The sequence below is a fragment of the Camelus bactrianus genome, chromosome 10 (genome assembly GCF_048773025.1).
Source record: "Camelus bactrianus isolate YW-2024 breed Bactrian camel chromosome 10, ASM4877302v1, whole genome shotgun sequence".
NCBI classification, from domain to species: domain Eukaryota; kingdom Metazoa; phylum Chordata; class Mammalia; order Artiodactyla; family Camelidae; genus Camelus; species Camelus bactrianus.
This window is the reverse complement of record NC_133548.1, coordinates 38,731,833-38,752,816: the sequence shown is the minus strand read 5'-3', so window position 1 is coordinate 38,752,816 and position 20,984 is coordinate 38,731,833. Positions and strand designations below refer to the sequence as shown.

Here is a 20,984-nt window from a genome sequence, read left to right as displayed (position 1 = left end):
TTTTTATCTGGCATTTGCAATCTCAGAGGAAAAAAAAAAAAGCTCAAGGAAAAAAACGTAACACCTGTAACTGGCTGCTGGGGCCTCTGGTATAATTTGTGGGTTCCACAGAGGACCCTGCCCCCTAAAATAATCTTCCCCATCCAAAGACATCTTTTAACCCTTTGTGACTAGATTATAACTTTGAATCCTGTGATTTAAAAATAAAATCTCCAATGTTTAGGATTCTAGCCTAGTGGGACTGTTAATTCCATGCTCATTGTCATGTCCTCGTATGGACCTAGATGGCAGGAACTTTCTTGGCATGTATTTGAAGGCGTTACCCAGGAACAACACTGAGGATGGCCAGTATTTGTGGGGTACTTATCATATGCCAGCCACTGGGTTAAGTGCTTTACCTTATCTTGGTTTACCTTAATTAGTTTTCTTTTATCTTAGTTTAATTCCCCAAACAACCAAGTAGATAGGAATCATTATCTCTATTTTATAGGTCAGAAAATTGAAACTAGAAAGATTAAATCACGTGCCTAAAGGGCTAGTAAATAGGCCAGGCTTCTCTATCAGGTGTCTGATCCCAGCGACCAATGGCTTTCCTATAGCACTGAACAAGCTCCCGGCATCGGGGTGTTTGGATAGTTCATCAGCACGGTTGTCATTATAGGGAAAGGCAGATTCATGCATGCATTCAGCCCATAAAGCACTAAAATATATTCTCCTTGTTCTTATTGTGCTACCTTACCTGGAGGTGTGGGTGATTTATGAGATTCAGGCAGTTGAGAGTTCTGGGTACCTGACTGACAGGAGGGGTAAAGTTCTAACAAGGGAAAAGGTAGCAGGTGGGAGATGGGGAGTGTGACCTTAATGTTCACTCAAACAAAACTGATCTGCTTTAAAATGGTGCTTGAATGTATATACCCAAATGAGTTGAAAGCAGGGGCTGGAACAGATACATGGACACCTATGTTCATAGCAGCACTATTCACAAGGCAGAAACAACCCAAACATCCCTTGATGGATGAATGGATAAACAAAATGTGGTGCATACCTAAAATGGAATATTATCCATCCTTAAAAAGGAAGGAAATTCTGACACATGCTGTAACATGGATGACCCTTGAAGACATTATGCTAAGTGAAATAAGTAGGCACAAAACACAAATATTGTCTGATGCCACTTGTATGAGCTACAGAGTCAAATTCATAAAAAGTAGAGTGGTGGTTGCCAGGGCCTGTGGGGGAGAGGGGAATAGGGAATTATTGATGAACAGGTACAGCGTTTCAGTTTGAGAAGATGAAAAAAGTTCTACAGGTAGAGGTGATGATGCTTGTACAACATATATACCTAATGCCATGGACTGTGTCTGTTAAAATGGTAAAATGGTTAAAATGGTACATTTCATGTTATATATATTCTAACACACACACAAAAATAATGCCTGAGCTGGGCCAATGGGGACATGGCTTCTTGATGTTGTCTGTCTTAATTCATTAAATTGGTAGTTCTCTCTAACTCACTGTTTGGCTAAATCTTGGTCCTTGTAACTAGTTGAATACAGGACCCTGCTCACAGCGGGCAGTGAGTAAATGTTTGTTGAATGAGTAAATGAACAAATTATTCTTTCTGCTAGTGCCTATAACTCAGTCCTTTTTGGGATGGTTCCAAGACTCCTATCTCTCTGTGCATCCTTCTTCTTTTGGAGCTTCTGACATCCTTTCTTGTTACATCCCAGTGGTTCTCAAGAGTGTGGTCTCTGGATCAGCAGCATCCACACCATCTGGGAACTTGTTTGAAATACCACATCTCAAGCCCCACCCAGACCTACTGAATCAGAAGCTCTGAGGGTGGGGCTCCCACGACCTGTGTTTCAGCAAGCCCTCAGGGGGAATCCAATGCACATGTGAGTTTCAGAACCAGTATTGAAATGAGACGTGGACCCAGGCCATCCAACATGAACTCCCCCATCATCCCATCAACATATCTGTCGTTAGAGCCCTAGAGGGATGGAAGTGGGAAACACACAGGAAAAACGCCAAGCCACAGTGATAAGGCTGGTTTGCCAGTACTGTTCTAAGTGGTTTACATTTATTAAGTGACTTAATCCTCAGAGCAATACTGTAAGATAAGCATCCTTGTCCTCTTTTTCACAGATGAGGAGATTGTTTCACAGAGCAATTCAGTAACTTTCTTAAGACCTTTCTCCTATAAGTGATACCTTCCAGCCCTGGCAGCCTGGCTCCAGATCCCGGCTCCCAGCCACGTACGTTGCTCCTCAGTGTTCACATCAGTGAAACAGTAAGGGTCTATCATGGCTTGTTTATCGTAGTAGTCTCTGTGCCAAGGGCTCTGTATTCATTAGCCTACTTAATTTTCACAGCAATCCTGTAAAGTCAGAATTATCCCCGTTTTACAGGTGATGAAACTTAGTCTCCAAGGGGCTAAGTAAATTGACCAAAGTAATCCAACACCTGTGGGGGTTTGGCGGGGGGGGGGAGGTGTGGGTGGTTGGGAGCAGAAGGGGCCCTGTGCCAGTGATTTTTCTCACACTCATCTCCCCACCCCTGCCCTGCCCTTGGGCTTAAATGTACACTTCCCTTGGGTGCCCAGGATCTCAGAGGGGGAGGAATCATAGCTCATGCTCCATCTTACCTCTCCAACTTCAGACTTTGTGGTCTCAATGCTTGCCCCCTCCCACTCTAGCATAAAAGTCTTTCCTCTCTGCACCGAAGCTGTCATCTGTGGAGTCATGCATTTATTCATCAGCATTTACTGAGTGTCTCCTATGTGCTGGGCACTAAGGTAGGCTCTGAGGATATAATGGTGAGAAAAACAGATACAGTCCTGCCCTCATGGAGTTTACAGCATCCTCCTTGTAATTGTGCTTTATTATCCACAGGCTTGGCAAAGAGTCAGCAAGTCATCAGTTAGAGCAGGAGCAGGTGATCAGAAACTACAAGTGCCAATGTAATTTAGATATACATAGCAATGAACAAATATTCAGATATACTTCTTTGTTAACACCCTCACTCCAAATATAACAGCTTCGAGGACTTAGCATCCACAACAGAATCCTAATACTTTTTAAAATTTGAAAGATGACATTCTTTGCATTCAAAGGACTTCAAGAGTGGGTGATTTTGCTTCTAAATGAGAGCGCCCTTCCTCAGAGCACAGCCTCACCAGGTACAAAAGGAGCAATAGTAAACGTTAATGCCCCTTTAGACGAAGTGGGCAGGGAATGGGGCTGCTGGGGACAGGGAGGGTAAGGGTTACAGCTCTCACCACCGGCAGAGACCGAAGGAGGAGGGGGTGGGGCTGCCTCCTCTGCTTCCAGCGGTGGCGGCTGGTCCAGCGTGGCGGCTTTGGCACCAACCCGGGTATCCGTCCCCGGCTGCCAGAAGGGAGAGGCAGGGGAGTCTCTTTGATGAGCTAGCTGGGTGTACTCATGGTTAATTGAAAGTGACAAGGAATGCAGCAGCTAGACTGCCTGTCCAGAAGTAATCCACCAATCCTTTCAAGTTATATTGCTGGAAACGCATTGCTCCCTGGAATGCTCCTGGCCCAGCCAGCTTCTTGGCTCTTTCTCCCTCCTCCTTCAGGTCTTGGCTCAGATGTCCTGGAGGGGGCGGGGGGCACCCCATCGCCTATTTGAAACTTCATTCCCCCTTCTACCCCTGAGCTAAATTCCCTATCCCTCTCCTCCCTTTTTTCCTGTTACCTTTATTGCCACCTGACATGCTATCTCTTTTACTTGTTGACTTGAGTATATCTGCCCCCACCACTAAATTGTAAGTTCCACGAGGCAGGGCTTTTGGTCCATCTTGTTTGCTGCTGTACCCCTAGCACCTCAAACCACACCCCCTCACAGACTCAGCACTCAAATTTGGCAGAATTTTAAGCATAGTACTTGTACTAAAATTCAAGCTGCTAATTTAGAATACGATTGCTTTACAAAGCAGTTTTAATTTAAGGCCCATATGCATCAAGTAGTTTAGGTAGTAGTCTGCCAATCAAAGGAAGAAAGCCTCATTATAAAGACGTGTTTTCCTGAGAAGGTTCCTTATCAATACCGTACAAACAAGTATCTTTTAATAACTAATTATTCCATATTCTTAGTCACCTGTTCATAAACTATTTTCATCATTTCTTTATTAACAATAAATATTTATTAGCACCTAATGGGTTCTGAGCCACGGGAGAAGCTAAAAGGGTTCTCAACACACTTTTCCGAAAATAAAATGCCATGGCCAGCCTGTTCCTAGGAATTCTCTCCCAGTTTATAGGAAAACTTCCTCATGTTACACTTACCTAAGCTTAATCATGACCCTGATAAGATATTAAAATTTTTCGATCTGCTATTCATTACGATGATTAATGGAGTAAAAGCTGTTTCTTGCATAAAATGTTTCCTCTTATTTGGTATTATTTTGCTAGAAGAGATTCCCAGAAGGGTAATTACAAATGCAAAGGATATGGACATTTTTGTGGTTTTGATGTGTGTTTCAAAGGTGATTCCCACCCCTGAGTCCCTCCCAAAATTTTCACACAACACTCCTTTCAACAACCTGAATATGGGTATTCCATCAGAGTAGCCACAGGAAACATATTCCCGTATCAGGACTGGGCATGACAGGGTTTGGGCAGGTCCAATTGATAGACCAACTCTAGCAAGATGAGAGCTAACGGAGGAGCCCAGAAAGTCACTTACTTAGATCCAAATAACCAATTGCACATGGACAGGATGAGAGATTTGGATTTATGGCAGCACATTAAACAAACAACACCGAAAGTATCTCAGGGATTTTAGTTGCCTGTCAGTAAGTTCAAAATGAGTCACTTGTGAGATAGGACCACAGAAAACTAATGAGGTCTTAGGACTCACCACAGGAGCATGAACATGAGATTTAGACTGTCTCATGGGATTCTTAATCTATCCTGAGAGAGCCCACAATGTTCTCTTTTCTATAGAATATATCTTTCTAATGTAATAGAGATTACAGTATAAAATAGACAGTGTTTTCTTTCATTTGTTTATTCAAATATTTCCATAGCATTCATAGCACTCTGTACTTTTCCTTCACAGTGATTATTACCACTTCTAATTATATATTTGTTTGTAGGGTTATTTGTTTAATATTGCTCTGCCTCACCAAATTATAAGGCAAAACCATACTATTTTGTTCACTAGTGTATTTCTGTCAGCTAGCAATGTGCCAGCACATGGTGGACACTCAGTAAGTATTCACTGAGATGAACGAGTAAAAGCACTAATTACCAGCTGTGGAAAAGGCAACATACTAGGCTCTGAGCATATTGAGATAAATCATTAAGGCCTGGTCCCTGGTATTAGGAGGTCAAGATCTCCAGCAGAACTTCTCAACCCTGGTAGGCTAGGTACACTGGGGGAGCACAAAATGGGTTATGGGAGGGCCTGGATATTTATTTCCATGGTATTGGGGTGGTTTATTCTCTTTAGGGCGATGCTATACTTTCCTACCTGTGACATAGACTTGTATAGAAAGAATTGTATTGCAGCGTACTAAGTGCTGTAATTGCTGCACATGTGCAAACAAGAAAGCAATCATTTGCAGGAAGTGAGGAGTGGGTGCTGATTTGGGAGAAAAGACATTTCTAGAGAGACAACTTTTAAAAAATTGAAATATAGTTGATTTAATGTGTTAGTTTTAGGTGTACAGCAAAGTGATTAAGTTAATACATATATACATATATATTCTTTCTCAGATTCTTTTCCATTATAGGTTATTACAAGATACTGCATATAGGTCCCTGTGCTATACAGTAGGTCCTTGTTGTTTGTTTTATATACAGTAGTGTGTATCTGTTAATCCCAAACTGCTAATTTATCCCTCCCCTCTGCTTCCCGTTTGGTAACCGTAGTTTGTTTTGTATGTCTGTAAGTCTATTTCTTTTTTGTAAATAAGCTCATTTGTATCTTTTCTTTTTTAGATTCCACATATAAATGATACCATTTAATATGTCTTTCTCCATCTGACTGACTTCACTTAGTACGATAATCTCTAGGTCCATCCATGTTGCTGCGAATGGCATTATTTCATTCATTTTTGTGGCGAGTAGTATTCCATTGTGTATATATTTATCACATCTTCTTTATCTAGTCATCCGTCGATGGACACTTAGGTTGCTTCCCTGTCTTGGCTATTGTAAATAGTGCTGCTTTGAACATTGGGGTGCATGTATCTTTTCCAATTGGAGTTTTTATCTTTTCTGGATATATGCCCAGGAGTGGGATTGCTGGATGATGTGGTAGTTCTATTTTTAGTTTTTAAAGAAACCTCCAGACTGTTTTCCATAATGGCTGCACCAGTTTACATTACCACCAACAGTGTAGGCGGGTTCTCTTTTCTCGACACCCTCTCCAGCATTTATTATTTGTAGACTTTTTGATAATGGCCATTCTGACTAGTGTGAGGTGGTATCTCATTGTAGTTTTGATTTGCATTTCTCTAATAAGCAGTGTTGAGCATCTTTTCCTGTGCTTGTTGGTCATCTGTGTGTCTTCTTAAGACAATAATATTCGAGTTATCTCTTTGGGTGGTTGAAGTTTGCAGGTGGAAGAGGGGTGAAGATATAGGGTTTGTGTGAAAAGCACTCTACTCTTTCCTCTATTTTAAAATTTGCTCTATTTCAATGTTTTAATCTATTTTGACCAGTGCATAGAGCCCAGTGAGGCGCAGTAAATAGTTTTTTAGACAAATGAAGGAAGGAATAAATGAATGACCAAACAAACCAGGGAGTAGATGACATGCCATGCTGGCTTCTTCCCTTTAGGAACCCACTTGCTGTAAAATGCCTCTGTGAGCTGTGATCCTAAAAGAACCATCAAAAAGCAACATTGGAGTGGGTATAGCTCAGTGGTAGAGCATATGCTTAGCATGCATGAGATCCTGGGTTCAATCCCTGGTACCTCACTAAAAAAAAAAAAAAGGAGTACTAAACTAGATTAAAAGCAACATCAGTACCTATTGTTCAACACTCAGTTTTCTTTTTTTAATTGCTTTTTAAAATCACTTGTAAGAAGAGTGAGAAGCAGCGTGGCACATGAGTGCCTGAGATGGACACTGGGTCCTCAAGCTGCCACAGCCCTGGTCTCTGCTGCCTGCTACCAAAAAGGACGAAAAGTTTCTTTCCAAGCAGGCGAGCCCTGAGTCTGGGAACCAGATGCCTGATCAGGACTTGAACATCATTCCTCTTAATAGGACACACCCCTTGTTTTGTGATGAAAAATACAGAAAAGGATAAATACAGAGAAGGATAGAGAAGAAATAAAATTTGTTACCTTATAGTCCAGAGATAATCATCATTATCATTGGTATATTTCCTTCCAGATTTTAAGTGTATATAAACACACACATACGTGTATATTATCTCCTCTCTTTCTTGAGGTGGTCATGTAGAACTTGACAGTGTCAGTGGTGGGCACACAGTTTATTATGACAGTAGAAAGCATTACTATTTTTAGGCTGATCTTCCTCCTAAAAAGGACCATGTATCTCATTATTCTTCCAATTCCAGCTTAGCTTTTCTATTTAGAATGTTCAGTGGGCGTCTGGAGAGAACATAGGTTTTGAGTTAGCAGACCCGGGCTCAAATTCTGCCTCTACCAGCTAAGTGAAGAACTCACTTCACTTCTCTGAACCTTAGGTCTTTTCATCTCTAAAGTAGACATGATAAAGATTGTTTTGAGTATCAGATGAGATAATTTATGTAAAATGCCAACATAGTGCCTGGACATGATGGACTGACCCTTCGTCAGCATCTCTTCCTTCTGAGCTAGCAGCCAGGGTGCCTTTTCCACATATCTGTGTCCAGCGAATCACAAACCCCATCTCTCTATAGTTGTAAATAAGACATCTCATCTTAGGTGCAGCTCACCAGCTGTCTGTCCAGCTCTACCAAGTGAGGGAAGAGCCAGGCTGCTTTAATTCTTTCTATCTTCACTGGAATATGATTGGGAAGGCTATAAAGGAAAATGAAAATTTTTAGTGGATACAGGATACCTAGTAAATAAAAACAAAACTCTGTCCCGTGTGGGTGCTAGATGTTTGGCTGGGCTCCATTACTGGCTCTGTGGCCTTCTCCCACACAGCCGCTTCACAGAAAACGGGGTTCAGATTAGATCTTGACCAAGCCTCTACACCCCAGGGAATGGACAGATGGAGGAAACCGTGACTATCACCTCTGGGTACTAACGGGTCTACATGCTCTATTTATGTTCATTCTTTCCCTCCAGGCTGTACGTTCCACCAGAACAGGGACTGTCTGTTCTTTCATGACTGCACAACCAGTGCTTGGTGCAGGTCTGCCACACAACAGGCGCTCAGTAAATATTTGTCACAACAATAAATAAATATTAATTTCCTGTCAGTCTCAGACCCATCCCATGGGGTAGCCACTGTTATCATCACCATCTTCTGGGGAAGGTAACACTGAATTAGAAATATGACAGAAGGCACAGAGCCAGTGAATGACAGTGAGCAGGGATTAAAACATCTGCAGTCTGTGCCTTTTTCTCCATTCAGCATCTCTTGTAGCTCCAGGGGCAGATGTGCGGGAGAGACAGACAGAAAGTGACTATTTGACCTTCTAAAAGCCTTTCTAGGTCATCAGGGATCACACCCGTTTCATCAGCTCACAGACCCTCATCCAGACCTCAGCCGTTCACACGCCATCTCCTGTTTCCTCATGTTCACGTCCTGCTTTTATCCCATTTAGAATCTCTGTCCCTGCCCCCTACCCCAGCCCTCAAACACTTGCTACATTCTAGTTCTTCACACACTGTATAGCCCTGATGTGTTAAATCCCTGTTTCCCTGCAAGATTCTGCAAAGAGGCAGAAGTCTGGGCGGCAGCCATCTCTCTATTCCCACGGCCTCACCAAGGCTTGGCACACCGTCCAGTTGATAAATGTTTTCCAAATTGACGGATGACCGCTGCCGGAATTTCTGGCCCTACCCGCTTGTTTGCTGGCATTCATTGGTCTCCTGCTTTCTTTCATTGGAACTAGCATTGTTTCCACATCTATTTTTCTAAAGCTCTGGAAATCATTTGCCAACATATGACAGAATTGTTCAGCAGATAATAGGTAACATTTATTACCCAAAGCACTTTTATCACATACATATCATGTAGCTTAAAAAGGTCAAAAAGTCACAATGTGGCTTTGTAAGCCCCTTATCTTTAGAATGAGAGTGATGACTGTCCATTTCAGATCTAACTACGTTATAGGATAGATCTTAATTCTGGTTTTACAAACACATAAGCCATCTGTTTGCCTTTTAAGTTTAAATTTAAGTTCAGTTTGGTTTTAGAGTTAAATCCAATGAACGAATGGATCATAGTTTACTTAAGCAATAGCCTATTATGGAATATTTAGGCAAATTAATATTATAAATAATTTTTATAAAGAAAAGCTTTTCATTTATTTTCAACAAATAGTTACTAAGTCTACTATGTACAAGGCATGTAGTCTCTGAGACTATAGCTGTGACAAAACAGACATTGTGTTTCTATATTTTAGATCATTGCCATGGGATAGAGTCCCCAGGTTCTGTAACGAATAGTTTTTTGGCTCTTGATATGTATTATTATATCACTTTTTATCACAGTTAATCAAGTAGGAATTTGAGTAGGAGTCTGGCTCAGAGCTTCTAGAGAGAATGTGTAACTTTTTACCAAGTTACTTTGTCTTGGTTCCTCCCCTTGGACACAAAACTGTCCCTCCAGTTGACCCCCAGCTGATGTCCCCTAGTCCTTCATTTTGGGGAGGCCAAGGTGTTGGCTGGAAAAGTTCCCATCCATTTACCATGTGGTCACTAAACCCCGACCTACACATCCCATTCTTGTGCAGTTACCTCCTTGTAATCAAGATCAAGACCTTAGATTTTTGTCCTGATTAGTTGATTATTCAGCATGGTCCAGCTCTCCAGCATTTCAAGATTCTTCAGATTTGGTATCTTTCATCCAATATAGTGAATCACTGTCCTCACAGCCTGTGTCGTCAGCTAAGTCAGCAGTGCATGATGCGAGGACTGTGTGTTTCCTCTGCCCTCTGCCCAGGGTGCTCTTTCCCCAGGTATCCATAACTCCCGCCGCCTCCCTTCTTTCAGGTTCCTGCTCAAAAGTCACTCTTGTCAAGGAGTCCATTTCTGACCATATTTTGTAAAACAGAAACCCCAACACTCTTAATCCCATTTACCCTCTTTCTGTTCTCCATCTGACTGATCACCACCTGACATGGTTGATGTGGGCTTGCTGGTGTATGAGCTATTTTCCCTCATTGCAGGGTCAACTCCACAAGGGTAGGGACGTTGCTTTGTTCAGCACTGTGTCTGTCCAGCACTATCAGAGATCTGGCACATATCAATCAATTATTAAATAAATAATAACAAGCTGTCAATTTCTTAGCTGTGCCTTTTTGAGTTCAGCCCTAAAAATCTTCATTTTTAAAAAAGATTTGTGTTTTTACAATATATTTTTTAAATTGAAGTATAGTTGATGTACAATATTGTATGTTACAAGTATACAATACAGTAATTCACAATTTTTAAAGGTTATACTCCATTTATAGTTATTACAGAATACTGGCTGTATTCCCCATGTTGCACAATATATCCGTGTAGCTTATTTTATACCTGGTAGTTTGTACCGCTTAATCCTCCACCTCCATCTTGCCCCTCCTGCTTCCCTCTTGCCACTGGTAACCCCTAGTTCCTTCTCTACACCTGTGAGTCAGTTTCTTTTCTGTAAAACCTTCGTTTTGACAATGAAATGACACTGACTCAGTGTACAGGCAAGGATTCTGGCCTCCACTGTCAGCTCCTTTCCTTCCCAAAGTCAGCTGACATCCCTGGGCTTCCTCACGTGTAGGCACGTAAGAACACAGGCCCCCGCACACCACACCTCCTGGCCTCTTTCCAAAGCAGCCTGCACTTGTGCAGCTGTCTCTCTGGATCCTAGTATAGGACTTTGCCTGCATCCCAGTTTAGTTTGGTCAGTTTAGTGGCCACTCCACCTCTCACTGACTGCATAAGCTTGGGCTGCTTAATTTAACCTTGCCTGTCAACTTGGAATAATACTAATCCAAGGAGTTGTAAAGATTAGATAAGGATGTCCATTTTCTGCTATGACGTGTCAAGAGCCTGGAAGGCATCGGTCCTGTCTTCACAAGAAAAAATTGAAAATCTGAAAATCAACAACTCTAATTAGATCTATCAGTGAACTGAGCTCACAAGGCAAATGTCCTTCCTCGCCCCCAGACTGGAGAGCAGCATCCCTGGCCTCCACCCACCAGGGGCTTGTAGCACCCCCTCCCCAACCAGTCGCGACAACCAGACATTGTCAAATGTCCCCTGAGGGACATAATCACCCTTCATGAGATCCACTGCCCTAAATGTCGCACTCTCCAAACTCAGTCCTGTGACCTTTTTTGCCCTTTTGTACGCTCTCAGTTAGGCTCATCCAGTGCTATGAGATGTAAGTGCCATCTCATGGTAATGATGCCCATTTATGCTTCAGTTAAACACTTGTTGCCCACATCCATCATCTACATCTCGGCTGAAATAGAGGATAAAATAAGACTGTGGCTTTTCAAATTAGTGAGGATTTCAATCCCTGTTCTACTCTTGCCTAAGGAACTAAAGCCTTTTTCTGCAAACAAGAAACAGGGGACATGGAGGAGCTTTCCTGCCTGGGAGGGCCCCGCAGTGTCCTGCTCAGTTTCACTTCTCATCTAAACTCATCATCTCATTAACACTCCTGCCGTAGCCCAGAATTTCCTTATCATTTTTCTTAATACCGAACTGGCAAGCCTCCAACCCTGAATGACTTGTGCTTGCAGCTGAGCCAACTGTGGAGCAAGGACAGATGGATAGACTGACATGGTATTAGTTTCCTAGGACTGCTGTCACAACTACAGACTTGGTGGCTTGAAATAACAGAAGTTTATTCTTTCACAGTTCTGGAGTCCAGAATTTCAAAATAAGTTTTACTGGGTCAAAATCAAGGTGTTAACAGGACCGTACTCCATCCAGAGGCTCTGGGGGAGAATCTCTTCCTCACCTCTTCCAGGTTCTAGCAGCTGCCCCAAGTCTTGTCTTGTGGCCACATCACTCTAGCCATCGCCTCTGTCTTCACACTACCTTCTCCTTGGTGTTGTCTTTCAAAACTCCCTCTGCTTCTATCTGTTAAGGATACAGATGATTGCATTTAGGGCCCACCAAGATAGTCCAGGATAAACTCCTCTTCTTAAAATGCTTGAATTAGTCATGTATTTTGCCTTATTTATAGTCAAAAATTCCATGTTTAGGAAGTAAATACATTTTGGAGGCAAGGGTGGGTGTGTGTGAATTTTTCTGCCTACCATATGCATCCCCTCAGAAACATTCACCTTGGAGGGCCCTCAACCTGCCTGGCAATCTGACTGAATTATTCTGGAAGGTTCTCTTTCCCACATCTCTATACCGATTTCCTCTAATTCCTCACCTTTCTCTACCTTTTTCCACATCACTTTTTTCAGATAACCTTGTCTCTTGCTCTATAGGAATTAAAAAAAAAAAAAGGAAATTCCTGGACAGAACTCCTTAACTTGTTGGTACCAAGTTAAGAAATCTACTTGCATCTTTCCTCCCCATCCCTCCTACTAAAACAGTGAAGGAACCATCCATCCTCCTAAGGCCATATTCTCTACTTGGGCTCTGGGTACCATCCTTGTCTACCTTTTCAGGAACCCTAAATGCCCAATAACTTCTTCCTTTTGCAGAGTTAGTTGTTTCCTCTCAATTAGATCCTTCCTTCAGCTCAAGTTTTATGATTCTTCCTTCCTGAATCTCTCCTCTTAAAATAATAACAAAAAGCCTCACAATAAACAAAAACTCTATGCCCACCAGTCCATCACAAAGTCGTATCGGTTGTACTTACTAAGTATCTGATTCACCAGTTTCTTTGCTTCTCAGCTCAGCCTCAGCCCAGTTAGTTGTCACGTACCCCCGGACAACCATAGTGATCTCCTCGCACCCACTTCTGCCACCTCAGTGATTCTGCCCAGCACCCTTCAGTGGCCTGTATGACCAACATGAGAGTGCCACAGGGTCAGGACTTTGTTTCGTTATCTGCTGTACTCCCTGTGTCCCCAGCATCTGGAAAAGTGCCGGGTACTTAGTACGTGCTCAATAAATGTTTGTTGAAGGTAGTCAATTTATTCCTAATTTCAAGAAGATGATGAAATTCCTTAGCAGCCTATAAGGCCCAGCAAGGTCTGGCCCCCACTTTTCGTCTCCCCCTTGCTCCTTGAGCTCTAGATGCACTGGTCTTCTGGAAATACTCCATATTTCCTCCTGCCCCAGGGCCTTTGCACATGAATGTTTTTCACTGTTTGGAATGTTCAACCTGTATTTTCCTACCTAACACCTACTCAGTCTTCAGATTTCAGTATATATGTTGCAAGTTGCTTCCTTGGAAAAGCTTTCCTTGGCACCTTTATGGGCTCTTATGTTCTCGTCCCAGTTACATCATCCTTTTATAGAGAATTCCCCAGCTATAATTGTGTTTGTGTTTGATGACTGACTGATGTCCATCTTTCCCATCAGATGAGGATGAGGGCCATTATATTCCTACTGCTTAGCTGTTGTCTGACACACAGATGTATAGCAGAAATAAATGAATGGATAATGGAATAATATCGGGGCTGAGATCTGATATGGGAAGAGGAGTGGGTTCAGTGGAAAGGTCACCATTCCAGTTTGCACATGTTGAAGGGCCCAGCTTGTAATTTAGTTGGAGAGGTTCGCTGTCAGTTGGAAATTTGGACTGGGAGCTCAAGTCAGAGTTCAGGCTGGCTGTTTAGACTTAGGCAGTTGGTGAAAGTGTGGTAGACAGGAAAGATTGGAGATACAAGAGGATTAGCATCTGGAGATGAGAGGGGCCTAAGATTAAGGACATTAATGGGAGCCTATTTTAGAAAGGAAGAGGCACAGTTGTGATAGATGGATGGGGACAGAGATAAGTGTGGAGATGGAAGAGGGGAAGATGATAAAAAGGACCTGAAACAGAAGGTGAGCACAGGTACAGGTGAAGGAGGATGAGGGGGAGGATGGGGGCTTGTGGAGAACGTGGAAGGTTTAGGTTTTCTGAGAAGAGGAAAGCTCCTACTGACATAGGCCAGGCAAGTAACTTATGTGAGTGTGTGCACATGTGCGTGTGCATGGGTGTGCATGTGAGCACATGTGTGGGGAGACACGATCACACTATTCTCAATTCAGACCTGTTTCTCAGTAGATTACCTTGCATCAGTTCACAGCTCCCCAAACTCTATGAGGCAGGTAAGCCAGGTGTGATGCTCTTTCTTTTCTAGCTGCAATATTAAGTTGGATTTATCTCCTACTGTGCTCTTCTAAACCACAGTCGTCTCACCTAGCTCTAGCCTACCTGGGCCTTGTCATCTTTTGGCATTTCAATCTACTGCAGATGAAAGCAGCCTCCAGCCAGGGGGAAGCAGAATGTCCTTGGTAAGTGTCTTGATGAGAGGGTCCAGGCTTTAAGAAATCCTAATGTCCCTTGTAACAAACCACTTTTTTTCTCTTTAACGAGAAGCCCTTAAGGTCAGTTACATTCTCCACATTCTTGTGGGTGAACAGGGCGGACCAGGACCAAAATGTTATGCACAGAATGTGACTCCAGTCCAGAGCACTGAACATGCTGTGCACTGGCAGCCCCAGAGCAGATCCCAGTCCCCTCTGCTCCTCTGTGCAGGTTTGAATTCAGCTCAAGAAGCTCAGGAGAGAGAGCATTTGACTGTACTGAGGGCGTGAGGTGTGAGGCAGCAGTGCAGTGTGTGCAAAGTGCTTAGGAGAGTCTGGCTGTAAACAGTAGATGAACGGATGACGCGGGGCTTACTGGTCAGCCTTCCGGAGGCCCAAGGCTCAGCGCTCCCAGCTCCTGCACCTGCTAACTCTTTGCCGCAAAGCCCTCTGGTGCCCACAGTGACTGCAGCCTGGGATTACCAGCCCTCCTGACAGGCGCTTTCACTTGCCCTGGCATCTCACTCAGGGCCACGTGACACAGATGGGGAAGTGAACACCGCTTCACAGAGATGTTTCCTGTGACCCCAAATGGGGGTCAGCTTTTGATCCTGATGAAGTTTATTTAAGAACCAGACTAACACACCTGCTCCCTTATAGAACAACTTAGTTGTGCCAAACCCGTTCTCACTGCAAAGACATGCAGACCACATTTATCTTGGGAAAGAGGCTTTTCTCCATACATGCATCCTCCAAAAGCTACAGCCTTCAAAGTAGGAACAAGGATTAACCAGTGTGTCTGTTGGCCTGGCAAATGCTTACTCCTCTTTTGAGACTTGGCTCAGGGTCTTTTCCTCTGTAAAGCCAGTCCTGGCCCCACTCCTCAACCCCAGCCCCACCCCGTGGAAGCCAAGCCCTCCTGAGGCTTCCAATGACCTTGGCTTGGGTGAATTTGCCTTTTATTTGCAACTTTTTGCCTTAGTCTTCTAAACTGTAAGCCCCTTGAGGGCAAAGCATATTTTAATCATCTTGGAATTGCCAGGGCCCAGGACAAAAATTAATTATTGGTAATTAATGAATGTGTGTCGAAAAGAAGGGTGGCTAAATTTTATATCCTCTTCTATACTTATTAAATATTAAATCTGTCTATTTGTGTATCTTGCCTTTTTGGAGAGGCATGGCTTATCCCTGCACAAAATGGTCCCCAATGACTGTATCCAATACTTCTCACATCTTTTCCCCTTGGGTCTGTTTCTAACAGCAACCCCATCCTCCACGTGTAATTTCACACATGTTGCTAAATCAGTTTGCTCCAGCCTGAACCTAGGTTTTTGCTTCTCCTTCAGTGTAGGTTGCAGGCTGGGAATACACATCCAGACAGTCCCAGAAGGCCCATGCTAACAGCTTCTGCTAATTCTTAGGCTGATTATGCGGATACTCAAATAGGTAGTCCTTTTGCGTCTTGTTCTCCAAACTCCCTCTGTAGCCTTGTCTGTTTTATCACTAAGGTCCCTGGGGGGCTGGGGAGGTGGGGCACAAAGACTGGGAAAACAAAGCCCACTTCACTCTACTTCCATTTGGTCAGCTTTTATCCTAGTATGAGATTTTGGAATTAAACAAAAAATCTGACTGTATTAGTAAAGGAGTGATAATTAGTCATTTTAGAGCGACTCTCTTAGTAAGACTTGCAAATTAACCCAATTTGGCCATTCTTTTGGGGGGAAAAAGGGGGGGGGAATTAAGGGGCTTTGTGACAATTGTTTCCTCCAACTCTCTGACTCACTGATGGGTTTGTCGCTGCAGTTGCCAGAAGTCCCATTTGCTGTGTTGCTTGGATAGTGTGTAGGATTTTCCTGGGGTAGACGCAGCTTGAGTATAGTTCTGGAAGCTGCTTGAATTGTGTTCATGCCATATGGCTACTATTTAATACACTGCCTCTTGAGCCACCAGTTCACCCAACTGGGGGAAATCTAGCTCACCTGATTAAATTTTAAGTGCAGCCCAGTACACTTCTCAGGAAAGGTAGATTGTTAGAAACAATTCTGAAGTATCAAGACGTGTCAACAATCTAAAAAGCTCTTTGTTTACAGACCTAGGCTCCATTCAGGTCAAGCACACCCCCTAGAGGATGTGTTAATAGTTTCCCGGTTTCCTGCTGTGTTCGTCACCATACTGCTCTTAACAGCCGGCATTTATTGAGCGCCCACTGTATGACAGGCGCTGCCCTGAGTACCCTATCTCCTGTAACTCTGATCTTCACAAACTGTATCTGAGAAAAGTGTCATGAATATTTTAGAGAGGAAGAAAGATTCAGAGAGGTTATTTACTTGCTGAAACCCACACAGCAATGACTCCCAAACTGGAGGGGTGTTTTCTTCCTTGAGTGTTTTGTGGAGGAGAAAGAAAGTTAAAGCCTATTTGCCGATGCTGTGGGTTTAAGAGAAAGGGGAGCTTTAAGCATAATCTAAGAAGGCTGATTTTTTTTTTTAACAATATGTGGTACAACTTCTATACAGTAAACTACACATTTCAGATGTACAATTTGAATTTTGATAGATGCATACACCTATAAACCACCACTAAAATCAAGATACCTAACAGTTCCACTCCCAGTTTATCCCTTTCCATCCCTTTTCCCCCTGGTAACCGTAAGTTTGTTCTCTATGTCTGGGAGTCTGTTTCTGTTTTGTAAATAAGCTCATTTGTGTCTTTTTTTTTTTTTTTTTTTAGATTCCATATATAAGCAATGTCATATGGCATTTTTCTTTGTTTCTGGCTTACTTCACTTAGAATGACACTCTCCAGGGCATCCATGTTGCTGCAAATGGCATTATTTTATTCTTTTTATGGCTAAGTAGTATTCCATTGTGTGTGTGCATATATATATATACCACATCTTCTTTATCCAGTCTTCTGTCGATGGACATTTAAGTTGTTTCCATGTCTTGGCTATTGTAAATAGTGCTGCTGTGAACATTGGGGTGCATGTATATTTTTGAATTATATTCTTCTCTGGGTATATGCCCAGGGGTGGGGTTGCTGGATCATATGGTCAGTTTATTTTTAGTTTTTTAAGGAACCTCCATACTGTCCTCCATAGTGGCTGCACCAATTAATATTTCCACCAACAGTGCAGGAGGGGTCCTTTAACCAGATTAGAAGTTAATTCTGGGGAGAAGCTCTGTGTGAGGGACCCAGTCCTCCTGCCCCTGTCCCAGCCCAAGCTGCCTCTGGCTCACCAGAATTTGCCAATGACTTCTGGATCCCGGTTCCTCTTGCCCTTCCAGCTGAGTGGACTCAGGGGGCCCAGCCCAGTGACTTACATCTATGCTATGGTTTCTTGACAGTAAGTGAGATGGCAGCAAGCAGTGACTGCCATGCGTGGGAAAGAAAAGAGGGGCTGCCACAGACCAGGGAGGGCATCAGTGGCCTTCAGCAGATGCTAAAACGTCCGTTTTAAACATGGTAGTCGGACATCAGAATACAGCTGACAGTTGATACAGACATGAAATGGAGGGTTCCTTCTCCCTAGAGGTTGATGCCTCTCACACTCAATGGCATCTTAGATTCAAGGAACTGTGGCAGGTTTAGTCTTGTGTGTCAGTTCCTATCAATTGGTGGAGACTATCAAGAGTTTGGGAGGAGAAGCGTCTGGTGCTGTGTCCTGTCACAGCAGGGAAAAATGATAATCTGGGACTTCAGTCTGCGTGGGAGGAGGCTGGGGATCCCCAGTGCCCAGCATTTGCACCCCATGCAGACAATCAGTCTTTGGGAGTAAATGGAGGAACACCGCCATGTCTTTAATTGTGAACTGAGGGACACATTTCCCAGAGAGCAGGTGTGTGGATGAACCACACCGACTCCATTTTGTCAGCTCCATCTCAGGACCACCGTCCTTCCCCTCCTGTCTCTGCGTGACTGAGCTTTAGCTACTCACAAGGAATGGGCCCTAGCCAGATAAATTCCCTGTCATCTTTTACCCTTGCCTTCATCTGACGTGAAAACTGGACGAATGCCTTTTGCTGACGCACATGGTTAATGGCCATGAGACCCCCTGGGGAGGGGAGGAAAATCCATCAGTTCCCATTGGTGCAGACCTGCTTCTCCCTGGTAGTCAGATTCTGTTTTTAGCTCTGGCTCCTTATGTTCCCCCTGTACCCCTTTCAGAGGCGCAGAGTGCAGCTGCAAATGCCTCTAAATAAATGCCAGCCAATCTTCCTATATGTAAGTTACCCACGGTAAACTTCATAATTGCACTTTATGGAGTTACTTGCATCGTTTTTCAGTCTCAAAGTTCCTTCTCAGTTCAGAGGATATAATTTAGTCTCTCTGCTTCCCAATATCAGGTCAGAGGACTGTCTCCTTTCACACAGGTTTGTTACTTTGGTCTTTTAAAATAGCTTTTAAAAATATCAGTTTAATTATAAAATTTAGTATATGCTTGTTGTAAAGCAAAGCTATATATAGAAGTACACAAAATTTCAAAATGTCATTGTGTGATGCTACTATTAATGGTCATATAAATTTTTTTTCCTATTGCAAACCAACATGCATGTTTCTACATGTGTGTGTGCGTGCGCACGTGCACACTCATTTGTACATCCATAGAGTAATTCTGGGTAGGCGTCATTTTTAGTATGCACAAAATAGTCCACTTAACCTTTCCCTATTGAGGTGTAGCATGAAGATTATTTCTTGCTTTTCACTAGTATAAATTTTTTGGGAAAAAAATCTTTGACCAGAACAACTTTGCTTATGTTTTAGATCAGTTCATTAAAATGGCTTCCCAGAACTAGAATTAGGATATTAAGGGTCATGAGCATGCTTAAAGTTTTTGATAATTTATAAATTGATGTTCCGAAGACTTGGTTGATTGACACTTGTAACTATGGATAAATTCAAGCTCAGGAATAAAGCCTTTGTGTTTTCCATTGCCAAAGAACAAGGGAATATTGGAAATATATCAGTGAGCATCCATGTTGGCTGTTTAGCGGCCACTCTCGCTAGGAGGGGCGTATGTCCCGCTGCCCCTGTGCAGTGCATCAGGGGTTCGGGTCTTAGGGATGCCTCTCGGGAAATACGTGGGTTCTGGGTCACCTTTGGCTTTACTTGCTCTAGGAAACTGGAGAAATGTCCACACTGCCAGGAGAGATCTCCGAAGTGCCAGGTCACTGCCTCTCCATCTCGTGGATCAACTGCAGATGGCCACGGAGGGCTGGGCAGTTGATGACTTACCCCCTAGGGTCATGCAGTCTTGGGACTGATCCTTCTTCTATTCCTTTGCTGGGGAAGGGAAAGCAGAGAAGGAAAGGGGTTCTGACAGCAGCTGCAGAGACTACTGTTCCTGGATACCCTATTACTAGGGATGCCTCAGGAATTTTCTCTGTGGGTGTAATTGTAGTGTCTACTCTTCTTGGGAACACTTACAATGTTGCAAGCACTTTTCACACATTATCTCATTTAATGCAATTCATTTAACTGAGCCACCAAGAGGCTAAGTGCTTAGGAAATGATTAAGGAGCTTCTAAGATCCTTGTACTTTCTCCACTTGTACTAACCTGTGAGAGAGTTTAATTGGTGAAACAAACAGATCTGCCAGTCAATTGTACTATCTACGTATTCAGCAAGAAGGCATAACTATATGCATCCAGGTGGCCATTTATATCAAAATAACAGCCAACTTACTCATTTATTTGGAAAAGGGCTCCTTAACTAGAGCACTGGTTACATTTTCTCTAAATTTGACTAGCTGTCAACTGAACATACTGTTCATTTATTGCTAATGGAAGCTTTAAAACAAGTTCTCAGAGTAGGGTTTTTTTTTTCCTGTTATATTTTTATACTCGCATTAAAAAAGAAATACACACCCAACCATGTTCAAAAAGAATCTAAGATAGCTCATATCTAGTTTAATCTAAAATTAATGCTTTTAAAATAGAATTTGTAAAATAATCATTTTAGTAGTGCTTTGGGGACTTAAATTGGGGAAGAAAGGAAGCCCAGTATTGACTCACACAATTGGCTTTAATCTCTGCCGAAGGTAATGTGCCATTTTTTTCATTTCAATTCGGGCAGCACTTGGTGATCACGAGGGTCTGCCTTTGGCCGGGACAACCTGTGTGCATTTTGCAGCGGCTGACAGCAGATTAGCAAACTTTTGCTTCTGAAATGGACGTAGGGTCTTGCAGCTCAGCAGGGCAGCCTTTCGACCCCCTTTGTAAGTGCCCATAGATGGCTGGTGTTGAGGGAGATGTGCCGGTGCTGAAGTCAGGCCCATTTTCATTGGCAGTGGCCCTCTTGGCACGTGTTGCATTTTCCTATGTTCAGATGAGAAATTTAATTTTACTATCCAGAAGTATTAATTATAAAGGAAAATATTACAAACCACTTTTCCAGTTGAGACTGAACAATCGCCAAGTGTAACTGGATTCC

At 42.9% G+C, this 20,984-nt stretch overlaps 1 protein-coding gene across 2 annotated transcripts in view; it reads left to right on the top strand.

The window, feature by feature from the left end:
* SPON1 (spondin 1) overlaps positions 1-20,984 on the top strand; it is a 243,212-nt gene that overhangs the window by 21,400 nt on the left and 200,828 nt on the right. The gene's annotated exons all lie outside the window — the stretch shown is intronic.